The 16076-nt window shown below is 37.7% G+C and overlaps 1 pseudogene; it reads left to right on the top strand.

The window, feature by feature from the left end:
* Positions 1-12646: 12646 nt before the first annotated feature.
* Positions 12647-14169, top strand: LOC101702908 (serine/threonine-protein phosphatase 2A 55 kDa regulatory subunit B beta isoform-like; annotated as a pseudogene).
* Positions 14170-16076: the final 1907 nt, after the last annotated feature.

Below are 16076 nucleotides of genomic sequence, written 5' to 3'. Positions count from 1 at the left end.
CAAAGAATAACATAAGACTGATAGGAGTCCATGAAAAAACAGGAGAAAGCACAATTGACATAAAAAAAATCTGTTCACAGAAGTAATAGTGGAAAATTTCCCAGACAGAGGTAGAGAATTGGACATACAGATAAGTGAGGCATATATAATTACAACTAGCCATGATCAAAAAAAATCTACATCTAGACACATAATAGTCAAGATCCCAGAAACCCAACCGAAAAACAAAATACTACAAGCAGTTACAGAAAAGAAACAAATCACCTGCAAAGGAAAGCCCATCAGAATCATGGCAGACTTCTCAACACAAACCCTCAAATCAAGGAGAGCCTGGAGTACTATTTCAAGCCCTAAAAGAAAATAACTTCAAACCTAAACTGTTGTATCCTGCATAATTATCTTTCAAAATAGATGGGAAAATTAGATACTTCCACAACAAAGAACACCTGAGAAATTTCATGAACACCAAACCAACACTACAAGCAATTCTAAACAGTATCATAGAAATAGCAATGAAGGTCACAACTCCATGAGGCCCAACAGAGGGAAGCCACCAGGCAAGGTAAGACACTAAAGGGAAAGGGGGAAAAAATAAGAAATAAAAGAGCAAACAAAGGAAAAACATCATGACAAGGATAAATCAATATCTATCAATTATAACCCTCAATGTTAATGGTCTCAATTCACCAATCAAAATAAACAGACTGATAGAATGGATTAAAAAGGAAAATGCAACAATATGCTGTATACAATAAACACACCTAACTCAAAAAAAACTCATAGACTGAAAGTAAAAGGATGGAAAACAGTTCTCCATGCCACAGGAACCCAGAAGAAAGCAGGGGTAGCAATCTTATTTGCAGACAAAGTAGATTTCAAACCAAAACTAATTAAGAGAGACAAAGATGGTCACTACATCCTTGTGAAGGGAACAATCCAAGAGGAAGAGATGACAATCCTAAATATATATGCACCAAATACGAATGCCCCCAACTAGACAAAACAAATATTAATAGACATGAAAAACCAAGTAAACACTAACACAATTGTAGTTGGGGACCTCAATACCCCACTATGACAAATAGACAGATCATATAGACAAAAAGTTAACAAGAAAATTCTAGAACTGAACCAAGCTACTGAACAAAGGGACTTAATAGATGTTTAGAGAGTGTTCCGCCCCACAGATTCGGAATACACGTTCTTTTCAGCTGCACACGGGTCATTCTCCAGAATAGACCACATGCTAGCTCATAGGACATGTCTAAGTAAATGTAAAAGAACTGAAGTCACCTCCTGTATATTATCAGACCATTAGTGCAAGCAAATTGGAGATCAATAACATAAGAAACCGCAAAACCCCAACAAACACATGGAAACTGAGTAACACCCTCTCGAACGACCAATGGGTCACAGAAGTAATTAAGGAAGAAATTAAACAGTTTCTACAAGTAAATGAAAATGACAGTACAACACACAGGAATCTATGGGACACAATGAAAGCAGTTCTACATGGGAAATTCATAGCCGTGGATGCCCATATTAGGAAAACAGAGAGAACTCAGATAAATAACCTAATGCAGAACCTCAGGTTCCTAGAAAAAGAAGAGCATAATGAATCCAAAGCTCATACAAGAAAGGAAATTATAAAGATTAGGGCAGAAATCAATGCAATGGAGACTAAGAGAACAATACAAAAAATCAATGAATCAAATAGTTGGTTTTTTGAAAGAATAAATAAAATCAATAAACCTTTAGCCAACCTTATCAAAAAAAGGAAAGAAAAGGCACAAATGCATGCAATTAAGAATGAAAAAGGTGAAGTCACAACAGATCCAACAGAAATCCAGAGGATCATCAATACCTACTTCGAGAACCTCTACTCCAATAAAATGGAAAACACGGAAGAAATGGGCAAATTCCTAGATATATATGAATTGTCAAAGTTAAATGAAGAAGATATAGAAATTCTAAACACTCCAATTACAATGAGTGAAATTGAAAATGTAATAAAATATTTACCAACAAAGAAAAGCCCAGGTCTGGATGGCTTCACTGCTGAATTTTACAAGACATTTAAAGAAGAACTGTCACCATTACTCTTTAAACCCATCAAGGAAATTGAAAGGGAAGCAATACTTCCAAATTCATTCCTGGAAGCAAGTGTTACTTTGATCCCAAAACCAGGGAAAGACCCAACCCAAAAAGAAAACTACAGGCCAATCTCCCTAATGAACATAGATGCAAAAATCCTCAACAAGATACTGGCAAACAGAATACAGAGGGTCATCAAGAAGATCATACATCCTGATCAAGTCGGATTTATCCCAGGGATGCAAGGATTGTTCAACATTTGTAAATCAATAAATGTGATACACCATATTAACAGAGTCAAGGACAAGAACCATATGATCATCTCAATAGATGCAGAAAATGCATTCAACAAAATCCAGCACCCATTCATGATAAAAACCCTATGGAAAATTGGAATAGAAGGTCTTTGTCTTAACCTGATTAAGGCTATCTATAAAAAACCAACAGCCAACATCATACTAAATGGTCAAAAACTGAAAACTTTCATGCTAAAATCAGGAACAAGACAAGGATGCCCACTGTCACCACTCCTGTTCAATATAGTTCTGGAAATATTAGCCACAGCAATTAGAAAAGAGAAAGAAATGACAGGAGTAAAGATAGGAAAAGAAGCGAAACTGTCATTATTTGCTGACGATATGATACTTTACATAGAAGACACAAAACACTCCGCCAAAAGACTTCTAGACTTAATTGACAGATTCAGTAGAGTAGCTGGATACAAGCTCAACACTCAAAAAACAATAGCCTTCTTGTACACAAATAATAGACTCACTGAGAGAGAAATTAGGGAAACAATTCCTTTAAAATAGCATCCAAAAAAATGAAATATCTAGGAATCAATCTAACACAGGAAGCAAAAGATCTCTACACTGAAAACTGCAGCACTCTGAAAAAAGAGATCAAAGAGGATACAAGAAAATGGACAGAAATCCCTTCCTCCTGGGTAGGAAGAACCAATATAGTGAAAATGGCCATACTTCCAAAACTACTATATAGATTCAATGCAATGCCAATTGAAATTCCAAGAATATACTTCACAGAACTAGAGAAAACAATCCAAAAATTCATTTGGAACCATAAGAGACCTAGAGTAGTTAAAGCAATTCTAAGCAACGGAGACATGGCTGTGGGTATCACAATCCCCAACTTGAAACTATACTACAAAGCTACTGTGATAAAACCAATATGTTACTGGCAAAGGAACAGACCTGAGGATCAGTGGAATAGATTAGAAGATGCAGAAACAACTCCAGACATGCTCAGCCACCTCATCCTTGACAAAGGAGCCAACCACCATCATTGGAGGAAAGATAGCCTATTTAATAAATGATGTTGGAAAAACTGGATTTCAACCTGCCAAAGATTGAAACTAGACCCATAGCTATCACCATGCACTAAACTAAGATCAAAGTGGATTAAAGATCTAAATATTAAGACAGAAACACTAAACTTGCTGGAAGATAAGTTAGGTAGAACTCTTGAAGACCCTGGCATAGGAAAAGACTTCATGAACAAAACCTCAGCAGCATGGGAACTAGCAGAAAGAATCAACAACTGGGAACTCATCTTATTAAAAAGCTTCTGCACTGCAAAAGAAACGATCAACAGAGCTCACAGACAGCTTACAATATGGGAAAAAAAATTTAGCAGCTGTACCTCAGACAAAGGGCTACTATCTAGAATAATAAATAATTGAAAAAAATCAGACCCCTCAAATTCAAAGACCCAGTTCAAAAATGGGCATCTGAAATGAGCAGACATTTCTCAGACAAGGAAGAAAAAGCAGCAAACAAATACATGAAAAAATATTCAACCTCACTGGTCATTAGAGAGATGCAGCTGAAAACAACATTGAGATTCCACCTCAACCCAGAAAGAATGGCTGCTATCATGAAATCAACAAATAACAAATGCTGGCAGGGTTGTGGGAAGAAAGAAACCCTTCTCCATTGTTAGTGGGAGTGCAGACTGGTGCAACCACTGTGGAAGTTAGTATGGAGATACCTCAAAGAACTAGGACTAGAGGTCCTATTTGACCCAGCTATTCCCCTGCTGAGTATCTTCCCAAAAGAACTAAAAGAATCATACCATAGTGATATATGTGCACTCATGTTCATAGCGGCACAGTTTGTAATAGCTAAAGCATGGAAGCAGCCCAAGTGCCCATCAATTGGAAACTGGATAAAGAAAATGTGTTTTTTTTATAAAATGGAGTACTACTCAGCCATAAAGAATGAAAAACTAGAGTCATTTATAGTTAAATTGATGCATATCAAGGCCATACTCTTAAGTGAAATAAATAGGACACACATGTGTAAATACCAAATAGTTTCTCTAGTGTGAGAAACTGATAGTGTAAACAAGGGTTAAAATGATTACAATGAATAATTGATAATTTGAAATAGGAAAAAAGGTCCAAAGATGAAGGAGTGAAGGGAGGGGAAGGTGAAAGGAAAAACTATGAAAAAAGAAAAAAAATGGAAATAAAATCTAAGTAAATAGGGACGGGCAGAAGGGGTGAAGGGCACACAGGTAATGGGGAAAAATAAGAACCAAGATATATCATGTACAGATACAAACACCCCATGATAAATGTAAACAAATTATATACCTAAAATGTACCAATAAAAGAACTAAAAAAAAATTAATAGGTAAAAATTTAAAAATGGAAAACAGTACTCCATGCAACAGGAGCAGTATTCCATGCAACAAGGAGGAGTATTCCTATTTCCAAAGTGAATTTCAAGCCAAAACTGATCAGGAGAGACAAAGAAAGTCACTATATATTGGTTAAAGGAACAATTCAGCAGAAGTAGATAACAATTATAAATATACCATCCTATGCATCCAACTTCACAAAACAAACACTACTGAACATACAGTACCGGAAAAACATCAACACAATCAAAGGAAAGGACCTCAGTACCTCACTGTCACAAATAATACAGATCAACCAGACAGAAAGTAAACAAAGAAATATCAGAGATAGACTGCACCTCCAAACAAATGGAATTCATAGATATCTACACAGCATTTCACCCAAGAGAATATACATTTGACTCAGCAACATACAGAATCTTCTCCAAAATAGACCACATGCTAGCCCACAAAGCTTGCTTAAATAAATACAAAAGAATCAAAATTGCCCCATGTATATTATCAGATCATAGGGCAATGAAACTAGAAGCCAATGAAAGCAATCCTACATTAGAAAAATGGAGCATATCCAAGCAAAACCTCTATGATTGTACCTCAAGATTCTAGAAAAACAAGAACAATCCAAACCCAAAGCTAATACAAGGAAGTAAATTCTAAACATGAGAGCAGAAATTAATGAAATTGAGACAAAAATAATGAATCAAAGAGTTGATTCTTAAAAAAACAAGCACCTGCCAGGTGTGGGAGTGCACACTTGTAATCCCAGCACTCAAGAGGCTGAGGGAGGAGAACTGGAGTTCAAGACCACTCTGGGCTACTTAGTGTTCAAGGCCAGCTGAACTACATAGCAAGACCCTGTCTCAAAAGCCTAAAACAATAGACAGACAGACAGATCCTTAACCAAATTTACCAAAAGAAGGGAAGAAGACTCATATCAATGCAATTAGAAATGAAAAAGGCAAAATCAAAACTGACAGCCAAAATCCAGATTACTATACTCTAATAAATTGGAGAACATAGAGGTAATGGATAGATTGCTAAAAACATATGAGTTATCAAACCTGAACCAAGAAGATATAAAATCCCTGAACAGTTCCAATAACAGGCAATGAAATTGATGAAGTATTAAAAAGCAAAGCAACTAATAAATGGTCAGGACCCAATGGATTCACCACTGAATTCTACAAGAACTTTAGGTGACATTTAACACAAGTACCCCCCACCAGCAAGGATTAAACTCAGGACCTTGCACTTGCAAGGTAGGCATGGCACCACTGAGCTAAATCCCTGGCCCTTAACACAAGTACTTCTCAAACTAATGAAATTGAATGGGAAGGTGTACTTCCAAACTCATTCCTAGAATCTAGTACTATCTTGATTCCAAAACCAGACAAACATTCACCAAAATGAGAAAACTACAACCCAATCTATTCCATGAACATAGATGCAAACATCCTCAACAAGTTACTGGCAAAAAAAAAATGCAACACATCATAATACAAAGATGATACATCGTGACCAAGTAGGCTTCATCTCAGGGATGTAAGAATGGTTCAACATATGCAAATCAACAAACTTAAAATATTCCACAAACAGAAGCAAAGACAAAAATCATGTGATCATCTAAGAGATGCAAAAAAAGCCTTTGACAAAATCCAACAGCCATTCATGATTAAAAACCCAGAAGTCTTGCTCTGTCCAGCTTGCCCTTCCCACTTGCAACCAGGAGACCTTAAGGACACCCCACCTCTGCCTCTGGCCTCTTGGCTGTACAGCTACCCAGTTCCACAATACAGAGGCACAGGAGGACATAAAGGCCATTATCCTGAGTTGCAGAGGTGAAGAGCAGAGAGAGGGTCTTGCTCAGGCTCCCTGATGAAAACTGAAGCCCACTGGAAAAGTGAAGATAATCTCTGCAACACAGGCATACCAGACCGCCATACTTGGTAAGTTGGAAGGATCATCACCTCCCATTTGATCCTGGACTATTTTCAGGGGAAAGACACCTGGAACCTGTAGTAGAGCCTTGCAGAGTTCAGCCCTGTGGAAGGGTGGGAAGCTCAATTTGGGACTTGCAGCAGGAAGTCTGTCAGAATCTCACAAGTGTGTGACTGGCTTACTGGGACTCATTGACTTATAACTGACAGTACCAAAAACAAAAATGAAAAGACATTTAAGCAAGTCACAAACCCAGGCTTCCACCCCACAAAAGGGAATTTCTGGGGAAAAGGAGGTGGAAAAGTCTGATAATCAACCACCTGGACACCCATAACTGATAGCACAGGAAGTAACAAAACAGATGAATGAGGCTCTAGAAAAATCCAAAGCAGAAATAATCTCCCAGATAACTACAGAGATGGTGAGCAGAGTAAAAGACATGATTAGAGGCTCTAGAACAGAAACTGTTAAAAAAAAAAATAGATGAGCTGAGAAATATGCTGGAAGCCATGAATGCCCAGCATAGGAAAGAAAAAGAAACCATAATTGCCCAACATAAGAAAGAAATGGAATCCATGAAACAGATTCAAACAGATAGATATTCAGGAGATTAAAAACTCCATTGAAAGCATGAATAGCAGATTGAAGGAATCTGAAGATAGAATATCAGATATAGAAGACAGGATTGCAGTTAAGGACCATGAAAACAGAGATTTCTTCAAAATTGTAAGGGACCATGAGAAATCAATCCAGCAGCTGATAGATGATGCAAAGAAGAATAACATAAGACTGATAGGAGTCCATGAAAAAGCAGGAGAAAGCACAATTGACATAAAAAAAAAAAAACTGTTCACAGAAGCAACAGTAGAAAACTTAGGCAGGTAGAAAACTTTGACAGGTTGAGATCCAGTTTTTCCAACACCATTTATTAAATAGGCTATTTTTCCTCCAATGAGGATGGTTGGCCCCTTTGTCAAAGACGACGTAGCTGAGCATATCTGTAGTTGTTTCTCCATCTTCTAATCTATTCCACAGTTCCTCAGGTCTGTTTCTTTGCCAGTACCATGCTGTTTTTTATCACAGTAGTTTGTAGTATAGTTTCAAGTTGGGGATTGTATTATTCCCAGCCATATCTCTCTTGTCTAAAATTTCTTTTGCTATTCTAGTTCTCTTCTGGTTCCAAATGAATTTTTGGATAGTTTTCTCTAGTTCTATGAAATATATTGTTGGAATTTCAATAGGCATTGCATCAAACCTATATAATAGTTTTGGAAGTAAGGCCATTTTCACTATATTGGTTCTTCCTATCCAGAAACAAGGGATGTCTTTACATTTTCTTGTATCTTCCTCAATATCCTTTTTCAAAGTGTTGTAGTTTTCAGTGTAGAGGTCTTTTACTTCCTTTATTAGATTGATTCCTAGATATTTCTCTTTTTGTGGATGCTATTGTAAAAGGAATTGTTTCCCTAATTTCTCTCTCAGTGAGTCTATTATTTGTATTTATAAAGGCTATTGTTTTTTGAGTGTTGACCAGCTACTCCACTGAATCTGTCAGTTAAGTCTAAAAGTCTTTTGGCAGAGTATTTGGGGTCTTCTGTGTAAAGTATCATATCGGGCGGGCCGGTTAGGGTCCCTGCACGAGACCCGGGGCGCGAGCTCCGGCCGGTATTTCTGCTGGCGGACTCCGGAGGAAGGTACGGCCCGGAGCCCCGCAAGGAGCGCCAGCAACTCAACTTCCAGAGATAACCCACACCAGCAAAGGATAGCTTACATAGCATTTTGGCATAGCAAAATGAAATGCAAGGAACCAACAGTGACATAATTAAAGGCAGCAAAATCAAAATAAAATAGGATCATTGGTTAGGAAGATTCTGGATAGACTCATCTGGTCAGTCCGTCTAGGCCTCCTCCAAGCAACACACCACTTGGCAGTCATCAGATTGGCAGCTATGCTTCTGTGTCCTTGTACCACGAACCTGTGATGGAACTTTTGTTTTAAGTTCAGTATTGGTTTTGGGGATCTTTCTGAAACAAATCACATCCTCTGGTGTCTTGTTGGTGGTTGAGATGCTTTTTTAAGTTATATAGAAAAATGTTTAAGTGCTTTTCAGTTTTGTTTTGGCTGAGTTTTACTGTATTTGAATATTATTGTAGTTTTTCCCCTTGCATTGTTCTTTGAATGGTTTTAATTCTTTGTATGTGTGTGTTTTTGATAATAAAGTTATTTTTTTAAAAACCCCAGAAGTGGGCCAGGGATTTAGCTCAGTGGTTCGGCTGTCTGCCTCTCGAACGCAAGGACCCGAGTTCAATCCCCTGTACCAAAAAAAAGCCCTGAAGAAAATAGGTATAGAAGCGCTATATCTCAATTTGATAAAAGCCATTCATGACAAACCTACGGCCAACATCATATTAAATGGAAAAGGGGAAAAACTAAAAGCTTTTCCTCTAAAATAAGCAACAAGACAAGGATTCCATTGTCACCACTTCTGTTCAGCATAGTACTCAAAAAGAAAAACCAAAGAAATGATGCAAGAGAAAGAAATAAAAGAGATACATACAGGAAAGGAAAAAGACAAACTATTGTTATTCACAGATAACATGATTCTTTACATAGAAGACCCCAAAAAGTTCACCAAAAGACCTCTGAAACTAATAAACAAATTCAGCAATGTAGCAGGATACAAAATCAATAGCATTCCTATACATCAATAATGAACCCACAGAGAAAGAAATTAGGAAAACAATGCTATTAGCAATAACATAAAGAAAAACTAAATAGAAATTAACCTAACCAAGGAAGTGAAAAACCTCTACAACAAAAACTACAGCACTCTGAAAAAGGAGATCAGAGGACTCCAGAAAATGGAAAGATATCTCCTGTTCCTGGATAGGCACAACCAATATTGTCAAAGTAGCCACACTACCAAAATTGATAGGTAGAATTAATGTAATCCCAATCATAATATCAACTGCATAGCAATATACATAGCAATGTTTATAGCAGCACAATTCATAATCGCTAAACCTTGGGAGCAGCCTGTATGTCCAACAACAGATGAATAGATAAAGAAAATATGGTATATATACATAATAGAATACTGAACTACTCAGCTATAAAGAAGGATAAATTCAAGACATATGTAGGAAAATCATTGCACCTTAAAAATAATCTTAAGCAGGCTGGGGATTTAGCTCAGTGGTTCCCATGCCTGCCTCAAAAGCACAAGGACCCAAGTTTGATGCCCGGTACAAAAAAAAAAATGTTAAGTGAAATAAAACAAACACACAAGCTTCAATACTGCATGGTTTTGCTCATATGAGAAATCCAAAGCACAAATAAACACTAAAATAAAAAATTGATGAAGGGAACAGGGGAGATAGATCTTTTGCAAATGGGAAGGGAACCAAGAGACTGAGGGAGAGGGGATGTAAAAAGATTTAAGATGTGACATGCACATCTACCAACTACTCACAACAAATGTAATCATTATATGTCACATGAGCTAAAAAACATGAGCTAAAAAATAGCAAGGCAAATAGAGACAGAGGGGCAGAGAGTGAGAAGGAGGAGGAAATAAAAAGAATCAAGATATATTAAGTGCATGTACCGACTTCATAGATGAATGTAAACATCATGTACTGCAAACACATACTAATAAAGACAAAACAAACAACAACAAAAAAAAACACATTTCTCAAGACCTAGAACAAACAAATCTAAAATTTATATGGAACCTGAACGGACCCAGAATAGCAAAAGCAGCCCTGGGCAACAAGAACAAAGCAGAAGACATCACGGTCCTAGAGTTCAACTCATATTACAAATCTACATGATAAAAAACAGAAGGATACTGGCACAAAAACAGTCACGTGGAGCAATGAATATAGAGTGATGAAACAGAATAGAAGATGCAAAAACAACCTCAGGCACATTCAGTCATCTGATCTTTCACAAAGGGGATATATATATATACATACATATATATATATGTATATAAAACGTATGTATGAGAAAAGATAGTCTCTTTAGCAAATACATGTGCAGAAAACTGAATCTAGACCCATATCTCTCACCATGTACTAAACTAAAAGCAAAATGGATCAAAGACCTAGATAGTAAAACAGAAACACTTAGGGCCAGGTGTGAAGATGCATGCCGGTAATCCCAGCACTTGGGTGGCTGAGGCAGGTAGACTGCTGTGAGTTCAAGGCCAGCCTGGGCTACATAGTGAATTCAAACCATCCTGAACTACATAGTGAGACCCTGTCAAAAAAAAAAAATACTTAATCTGCTGAAAAATAAACTAAGTAAAACTCTTGAAGAATAGATGCAAACACTTTCTGAACAGAACTCTACTTACATAGGAAATAACATCAAGAAAAAGGAAAACCCAACAGAGTAGAGAGACAACCTACATAACAGGGGAAAAACATTTTTGCCAGCTATTCCTTGGACAAAGGACTAATATCTATAATATTTAAAGAACTCAAAGAAATTAGACTACCCAAAATAAAAGACCCAATCAAAAATGGACCAATAAATGAATGGACACTTCTTAGAAGAAATACAGGTGGGCAACAAATACATGACAAAATTTTAAAATAAATAAATAAATACATGACAAACTCTGACCATTAGGGAAATACATATTAAAACAATTTAGGTTCCATCTTACTCCAAAAAGAATGGCTATGATGAAGAAATAAAATAATAACAAATGCTAATGAGGCTGTGGAGGAAAAGGAACATTTCTACATTGTTGATAGGAATGTAAAGTAGTACAATGACTATGGAAATCAGTATGGAGATTCACAAAAAAAATAAAAATAGAAATTCCATTTGACCCAACTACTTCCCTTCTAGTTATCTTCCAAAAGACTTAAAAACATCATATTACAATGATACATGCATTCCCATGTTTATAGCAGCACAATTTATGACAGCTAAAATCTTGGAAGTGGCCTACATAAAGAATGTGGTATATGCATACAATGAAGTACTACTCATCCATGAAGAATGATAAACAAGTCATTTGTAGGATAATGGGTACACCTTGAGATGACAGCATTAAGAAACTAAATCAGATATACAAGCATAAATATTGCATGGTTTCTCTTTTTACGAAGCCAAAAGTGTTAAGAATTTAAAGAGCAAATTAAAGGGTAATATAAAACAGGGAGATATATCCTGTGGAAATGGGAAAGGGAACTATATATGGAGGATTCCAGAGGAAAGAGAAGGCAAAGGGAAATAAGAAGAATTAAGAAGTCTTATGGGAGCAGAGAAAGTAAGCCGGTCCCAGTACCTGGAAGGAAGCTCCCCCGCCACCATCCCACACTCCTAGGGCAGAGAAGGTGAGCCCTGCGGGTGCCAGAAACACCACCCCCCCCATGGAAAATAGAAGACACGTAAACAAGCTTCAAAAACAGACTTCTGGATCGCCTACAGCAACCCCAAAGGGAAACAGGATGTAATAATCTGATACTCAACCACCTAGACTCTCTGAACTGGCAACAAAAGAGGATCTGGGAAAAATGAAATCAGAAATAATTTCTCAGATAACAGCAAAGATTGTGCTCATGGTTCAAGACATGATTAATAAATCTAGAGAGGACACAGATTAAAAAAATAGAGGATCTGAGGAACATGATGGAATCCCAACATAGGAAACAAATGGAATTCATAAAACAGATGCAAACAGATTTCCAGGAGATTAAAAACTCCATCAAAAGTCTATGCAGCAGAATGAACCAATGTGAGGATAGAATCTCAGATATAGAAGAAATGATTGCAATTAGTGACCAGGAAAAGAAAAATTGCTTTAAAATTGTAAAGGAACACGAGAAATCAATCCAGCAGCTGGTAGACGATACAAAGAAGAATAAAATAAGACTGATTGGTCCAGCCTCCTGCAGCAGGAGCAGCCTCAGAGAGTGCGGGCGTGTGGGTGTGAGGGCTCAGACCACAGTGCAGTCCCACTGGCTCCCCTGCCCCCCTCTCCTGTGAGACTGGCTGCGGGGAGGGATCATGGATACTTGTTTGCCGGCTTCTGGTTCCCACGCAAGTAAGCCTGCTGTCAATGGAGGAGGACATTGATACCCGCAAAATCAACAGTTTCCTGCGCGACCACAGCTATGCGACCGAAGCTGACATTATCTCTACGGTAGAATTCAACCACACGGGAGAATTACTAGCGACAGGGGACAAGGGAGGTCGGGTTGTAATATTTCAACGAGAGCAAGAGAGTAAAAATCAAGTTCATCGTAGGGGTGAATACAATGTTTACAGCACATTCCAGAGCCATGAACCTGAATTCGATTACCTGAAGAGTTTAGAAATAGAAGAAAAAAATCAATAAAATCAGATGGCTCCCTCAGCAGAATGCAGCTAACTTTCTTCTGTCTACTAATGTTAAAACTGTGAAGCTATGGAAAGTCAGTGAGCGTGATAAGAGGCCAGAAGGCTACAATCTAAAAGATGAGGAGGGCCAGCTCCGGGATCCTGCCACCATCACCACCCTGCGGGTGCCTGTCCTGAGACCCATGGACCTGATGGTGGAGGCCACCCCTCGAAGAGTACTTGCCAGTGCACACACATATCACATCAACTCCATATCAGTCAACTATGAAACCTACATGTCTGCTGATGACCTGAGAATTAACCTATGGAACTTTGAAATAACCAATCAAAGTTTTAATATCATGGACATCAAGCCAGCCAACATGGAGGAACTCACTGAGGTGATCACAGCGGCGGAGCTCCACCCCCACCACTGCAACACCTTCATGTACAGCAGCAGCAAAGGGACAATCCGGCTGTGCAACATGCGGGCGTTGGCCCTGTGTGACAGGCACACCAAGTTTTTTGAAGAGCTGGAAGATCCAAGCAACAGATCATTTTTCTCTGAAATTATATCTTCGATTTTGGATGTGAAGTTCAGCCACAGTGGGAGGTATATCATGACCAGGGACTATCTGACCATGAAAGTCTGGGATCTCAACATGGAAAACCGCCCCATCGAGACTTACCAGGTCCATGACTACCTCCACAGCAAGTTGTGCTCCCTCTACGAAAATGACTGCATTTTCGATAAATTCGAGTGTGTGTGGAATGGGTCAGATAGGACTGGCACAGTCATCGTACCTAAGGAAGACCACTGATAACCCACCAGAAAATTCCAGCCTGAACAGTGCAAACGTCATCATGACAGGGTCCTACCACAACTTCTTCAGGATGTTTGGCCAAAACACCAAGTGCGACGTGACCCTTGAGGCCTCCAGGGAAAACATCAAACCCCGGGCTATCCTCAAACCCCGAAAAGTGTGCGTGGGGGCAAGCGAAGAAGCGACGAGATCAGTGTCGACAGTCTGGACTTTAGCAAAAAGATCTTGCATACAGCTTGGCATCCTTCAGAAAATATTATAGCAGTGGTGGCTACAAATAACCTATATATATTCCAGGACAAGTTTAACTAGGTGGACAAGTTATTACTTAATCTCACATACTGAATACTAGTCAAATGAGTTTTTAAATGTTTCTTTGGGTCTTCATTTGATGCATTGACTTTAATTTCCCTATGCATAAGGCGATTGGAATAGGATTAAAAAGGAGTCCAACTTGCCCAACTCCCCAGTTCTAAGAAATTTTTGTCAAACCCATAGGCTTGGGGCACTTTGTTTAGAATTGAGAGCTGCCAGCTAACGGTAATTCTTCCACAGTTGACTTGAATTTCTGATGCTTTTATTGCCCAGTTTTCTCTGGTGGGTCCGGTGTTTTGTTTCTAGGTGTCTGCTGCAGTAAAATAAGGTTGTCTGTAGTATTTAAGGAGAAAGATAAGGTTTTTTTTTTAATTAAGCAATTCCATTTGATTGAAAAACCAACAAAAAATAAACACCGTTTACTCTAAAAAAAAAAAAAAAAGACTGATTGGAGTCAATGAAGAAAGAGGAGAGAGTGCAGATGACATAAAAAAACTCTTCACAGAAGTGATGGCAGAAAACTTTCCAAGGAGGGGAAAAGAACTTGACATACAGATAAGTGAGGCATACAGGACTCCAGCTAGGCTTGATCAAAAAAAACCTACACATAGGCATATAATAGTTAAGATTCCAGAAATCCAACAGAAGAACAAAATTCTACAAGCAGTGAGAGAAAAGAAACAAATCACATACAAAGGAAAGCCCATCAGAATCACAGCAGACTTCTCAATGCAAACCCTCAAGGCAAGAAGAGCTTGGAGTAATGTATTTCAAGCCCTAAAGGAAAACAGCCTCCAACCCAGATTGATGTACCCTGCAAAATTATCTTTCAAAATTGATGGAGAAATAAGATACTTTCATGATAAAGAGCACCTCAGGAACTTCATGAATATCAAACTGGCACTCCAAAAAATTTTAGACAATGCCCTAGGAAAAGACAATGAGGATCACAACCCCAGGAAGCCCAGCAGAATGAATCCATTGGGCGTGACAAATTAAACACAAAGGGGGAGAATCCAACAAAAAGAAAAAGTCATGACAAGGCTTTTAAACCTTTAACTTCATCTCCCTAATGAGTGTATAATTCAATCTTGTTATTGTACTGATTAGTATTTTTCAGATTCTAGAGTTGCACACCTTTCCTTGTGCTGTACTGGCTATTTATCATCTTCTTATGTCTACTTTTTAATTGGGTTATCTATTAATGAGCTGTAAGAGTTCTTTATATATTCTGGTCATAGGTTATATGCATTGTAAATATGGTCTGTTTAAGGACTACTTTTCATTTTAATGATGTCATTTCAAGTTCTAAATTTTGATGGAATCTCATTTATCAATTTTTTTCTTTTATACATCATGTCTTTTGTATCTTAGGTAGTTCTTGCCTACCCTGAATTCATAAATATTTTCCCTTATAATTTCTTCTTAAAGTTTTATACTCTTAGGCTTTCATATTTAGGTTCATAGATCCCTTCAAGTTATTTTCATGTATGGAAATAAAGGATTTGTTAATTTTTTATATACGGATACCAGGTCTTCTAGTGCCATTTGCTGAAAACACTATCTCTTCCTTGGCTCTTGAATTGAGTTTATATTCTATAAAATGCTAATGTTAAATAATCTTTCAAAACTCAGTGGACCATATATGTGTGGTTCTATTTCTAGATTCTCTGTTTTATTCCAATGATCTATATCTCTTTCCTTACACCAACACTGCCTTGATTACTGTAGCTTTAGAAGTCTTAAAATTAGGTACTACATATCTTCCAGTGCTGCATTGTGGTTTTTTTTTAACTTTTCTAGGTCTTTTGTACTCCTACATAACTTTTAAATTTCAATATCCAATTCTTCATTTATAGCAAGTATACACAGACCTGAATTTTTATGTATACCTTGTGTTTTCT

The sequence above is a fragment of the Heterocephalus glaber genome, unplaced genomic scaffold (genome assembly GCF_053883595.1).
Source record: "Heterocephalus glaber isolate CG9 unplaced genomic scaffold, H.glaber_assembly_v1.0 deba00000621, whole genome shotgun sequence".
Taxonomy (NCBI): domain Eukaryota; kingdom Metazoa; phylum Chordata; class Mammalia; order Rodentia; family Bathyergidae; genus Heterocephalus; species Heterocephalus glaber.
The sequence above is the reverse complement of the archived record's forward strand: the minus strand, read 5'-3'. Positions and strand labels throughout refer to the sequence as shown.